Source organism: Rhinoraja longicauda, chromosome 7 (assembly GCF_053455715.1).
Source record: "Rhinoraja longicauda isolate Sanriku21f chromosome 7, sRhiLon1.1, whole genome shotgun sequence".
Taxonomy (NCBI): Eukaryota; Metazoa; Chordata; class Chondrichthyes; order Rajiformes; family Arhynchobatidae; genus Rhinoraja; species Rhinoraja longicauda.
Window position 1 is genome coordinate 49682709 of NC_135959.1, and position 4689 is coordinate 49687397.

A 4689-nucleotide genomic window follows, 5' to 3' on the forward strand; every position below is an offset into this window, starting at 1 on the left:
GTCACTTAGAAATTAAACCTGAATAATTAATCAGTTAAAATGAAATTGCCCCCTCTGTTTTAAAGGCGGTTTTTCATGCAAAACTTCAAATGAAGACATTTTAATCAAATAACAAGAGTTGGACTGATGTTGTGAAATCAAGAGTCGAGAGTTTAGCTTAGTTTAGTTTATTGTCATGTGTACTGAGATGTAGTGAATAGCTTTTGTGGCATGCTAACTAGTCAGCAGAAAGACAAGACATGATTACAATCCACAGATTATAGATACATGATAAAGGGAATATCATGAATAACGTTTAGTCCAAGATAAAGACCAGGAGAGTCCGATCAAAGAAAGTCCGAGGGTCTCTAATGAGGTAGGTAGTAGTTGTCTAGATGTTGGTAAGATGGTTTGGTTGCCTGATAACAGCTGGGACAAAACTGTCTCAGAATGTCATATGTACGAAAATGGAACACTGAAATTTTTACTTGCAGCAGCGTAACATGCCTGCGAACACAGTACTTAAAGGATAACATAATAAACAAACAAAAAAAAATGTCAATAAATAAACAAAATATAGTGCGAAACAAAACAAAAAGTGCAACCATGACTGTGAGGAATTGTGAGAAAGCAATGGAATCATGCAGCATTTAGTTTAGCTCCAATTACTCTTGGAGGAAGTTATATATTGAAATGCCATTTAGTAACAAATTTAAAGTTCAATTATTATCAAGCTTTAGCTGCAGAAGCAGTAAGCCATTTGGCCCTCAAACCTGCGCTGCTATTGAATAAGACTGAGGCTGAACACATATTTCAGCATCATTTTCCTGTGCTGCAAGAAAGAATTTCATCGTTCTGTTTGGGACATATTTCAATAAAGCACACTTGACTCTCTTGACTCTAATGTCATAATCCCCTTACATCCAAGACATCTGACATAAACATATTCAGCGATTGAGCCCACTCAGCCCTCTTGGTTGGAGAGCTCCTAAGATTCACTATTCACTGTGTGAAGACGTTTTTCTTTATCTCAATTATGAATGGCTGACCCTTTATTTGGAGACTGTGACCCAGTTCTAGACACCCCAGCCAGATAGTATAATATCCCAGCATTTACCCTGTCTGTTAAGATTTTCCTACGCTTTCACACAATCACGTTTAATTTTTCTATACTCTAGGGTACAGGCTTAATCTTCTGACAGAGCAAGGGTTCTCCCCAATATTGGGAGTCAATGCAATGAACATTCATTGTACTCAGAGGGAATATATTCTTCCTGAAGCAGAGAAGACTAGACCTGCATAAACTATTCCAAGTGCAATCTCAAGATACCCAATACAAATTTAGTGTGACATCTGTATTCTTGTACTCAAATCTATCTGCAATGAGACCCCAGCTCCATTTGTCTTCCTAACCATATAGTCACCGAATGTCCAGGTAGCAGATTTAACAGAATGACAACAAAGGCAGGAAGCTATGATTCAGAAAGAACGAACAAACAAGGACAAACAAAAAGTTTGCAATTTTATGGGGCTTTTTTGTAATTCAGGACATCCTGAAGTACTTCAATCCAATTAAGCTACTTTTACACTGTAATCACTGTTAATGCAGAAAATCCAGTGAATCTGTGCACTGGTAACACAAATCAATATGATACTAACCAGATAAATAGTTGTACTAATACTGACTGAGGAACAAATATCAGCTAGAACACCAGGAATATTTCCTGCACATCTTTTTTTGAGAGTACGGGGGAACCTTTATATCTAGCTACGATAACAAAATCGTTGTTAAATGGTTCATCCAAAACAATTTCCTCAGTAAGTCACTGCAGCATCAGCCGAGATTTCTGTGTTCAAGCTCCGTGACTTGACCAATCTTATAAACTTATAAATCAAAGGCAAGGGTGCTACCCATTTGGCCATAACAAAGGAAAAACTAGCATAATTTAAACTGCTGTTGGGAAGAAGACAACAGAGTGAGCACAGTAAGACTATTTCTTCAGATGGGGAAATTAATTATAAAAGGCCATCAATATAAAATGATCACCAAAAATGTAAAGAGAGATAAGGACAAAAATAGTCCCATTGCATATTGTGATAAGCTGTACCACAGATGGACATACCTTAGCAACCTGTAAAGGGATATTAATTTTTTTTTTAAATTGGAACATACAAGAAGCAATATTAGGATTTGGGGATTTCTCTGACATCACAGACAAGATAAGCGATCTTCTATTTGGTAAAAAAAAAACTCCTCATGGTTTTATGCTACTAATGGGGGCAGGAATTTTCTGTTTGGAAATTTCTGTTCAAGAAAGTATTCGGCGACAGACCGAATCTCCATAGACCTCAAAGGAAATATAGGCATTGGTGGGCTTTCTTTGTGATTACATCAATGTACTGGGCTTCAGACCATCAGAGATTCCAAAAGCGTACAGGTTTGTAAGTTACTTGACTTGGTATAATTAGAAATTGGCCCTAGAGTGTGTAGGATAGTGTTAATGTGCGTGGATCGCTGGTCGGTGCGGACTCAATGGGTCAAAGGGACTGTTTCCACGCTGTATCTCTAAACTAAACTAAACTAAAGATATGCAGGCCCAGGAACATAAAGTTGGTAACTCTCTCCTCCACCATCCCGTTGATAGAGAAAAGTTTGTGGATCCTCGGTTTTCCCCTTCTAAAGTTAACAATCAGATCCTTGGTCTTGCTGATGTTGAAAACAAGATTGTTGTTCTGGCTTCATTCAATCAGATTTTCAATCTCCTTCCTCTACCCAAACTCATCATGAATGGTGGTATTGTCGGCATATTTAAAGATGGCATTGGAACTGTGTCTGACTGCACAGTAATGGATATTGAAGTAGAGCAGGGGACTGAGCACACAATCTTGAGGTACTCCTATGCTGATGGTTACCGAGGAAGAAGAGTTGGTGTCAATTCGTACTGAATGTGGTGAGCCAATGAGAAAGTAGAGGATCCAATTGCAGAAGGATGAGCAGAGACTCAGTTCCCAAGTCTGAAAACAAGTTTGATGGTGACAATGGTGTTGAATGCTAAGTAGATGTAGTCAATGAACAACAGCCTGATGTATGTGTTTATTGCTGTTGAGAACTTTGGACCTTAGAAATAAGAGGTTGAAGATGTCTGCACTTTTTTTTTTTTTTTAAAGTGTTTCCCTACATTTTTTATATTCTTGACAGGCCTCCCTGACTTTAGTTCCTACTGCTTCTTTTTTAATCTTTATCCAGCCCTCAATATCGAGGGTTTATCCAACCCTCAATATCCTGTATTTGTTACCCTCAGCTTTCACCCTTACAGGAATATGATGGCTCTGAACCCTTGTTATCTTTCCTTTGAATACATCTCATTTTGCACAAGGATGTTCACATCCTTGCAAGTGGATGCTCACTTTTGGCTACTTTTGCCACATCCCGTCTTATTTTAATGAAATTGACCTTCCCCCAATTTATAGGGCTATGGAAAAATACAGTGCTGGCTGATGTCACCGACCATCAGCCAACAATGATTTATATTCATATTACAATAATTCACTTTTTTTTTTTAACTACCTTTGTTTTGATCTCTCCCCAAGATTCTACCACTTACCTAAGGCACTAAGGCAATTATAGCAACCAAATAAACTACTGACTAGTGGACTGCTGATATTTAAGATATGGGAGGATACCATTAAACTTATGTAGTCACAGGGAGAATGTGCAAACTCCACAGACTGCAACGTAGATCAGAATTAATACTGGGTCTCTGACGCTTTGAAGTTTCAGCACTACTAGTTGCACCACTTTTCTACCCAAGACCTTTATTCGTAATCTGTTCATATCTTTTTCCATAACCACTTTAAAATATATCCTTATTATTTTTCATATCAACTTTTAAATGTATGAAGTTACATTCACAAAGTCCAAAATGCTTCCCGACTGACATTCATGTTTGATTCTACTCCGCTATTCGATCGCGACTGATCTATTTTCCCCCTCAACCCCATTCCCCTGCCTTCTCCCTTTATCACCCTTACTAATCAAGAACTTATCAATCTCTGCTTTAAATATACCCAATGACGGCCTCCACCACCGTCTGGATTCCCTCCAGTAGAATTACCAAGGCAAGAACTATCTCTCCTATCTCTTCAAAATCTCTCTCTTCAAAACTATCTCTTCAAAATCTCTCCTGGATACACCTAAAAATTTCCACCTCTATGAACCTTTTACGCTGAGGCAATCATTCCCTGAAAATATACTATTTTTACCACATCTCCCTGCCAGTTGCCCCAGTTAGCATCCTCGTAAATTTTCTTTGCACCATTGATCGGGCGGAGGAAAACAATTATTTCATTACAGAAAACCGGTGCGGAATCCTTCCCCGTTTCTGTAATTCAACATTAAACTATCAGATTCACAGGAAACTGCCGACGCTGGAATCTTAGATAAACACAAAGCGTTGGAGGAACTCAGCCGGTCAAGCAGTCGATGTTTGGGGCCGGGACACTTCTTCAAAGTTTTAAATCCGAAATGAAGAAGGATCCCGACCGGAGTCGGAGACGTGGTCTGTCCGTCCCTCCCCAGGTGCTGCCTAGTCCGCTGAGTTCCTCCAACACTTTGTGTTTAGCTCTGAGGGATTACAGGTAATTGGAGTGAAATCCCAGCCAGGCTCAGCCCACTGGGGTTTACAATGTGTATTCAATGAATCGTTTCAC

The 4689-nt window shown here is 39.0% G+C and overlaps 1 protein-coding gene across 2 annotated transcripts in view; it reads right to left on the reverse strand.

Annotated features, from left to right (window-relative positions):
• The window catches only part of dync2h1 (dynein cytoplasmic 2 heavy chain 1), a 310791-nt gene that overhangs the window by 305307 nt on the left and 795 nt on the right, over positions 1-4689 (reverse strand). The gene's annotated exons all lie outside the window — the stretch shown is intronic.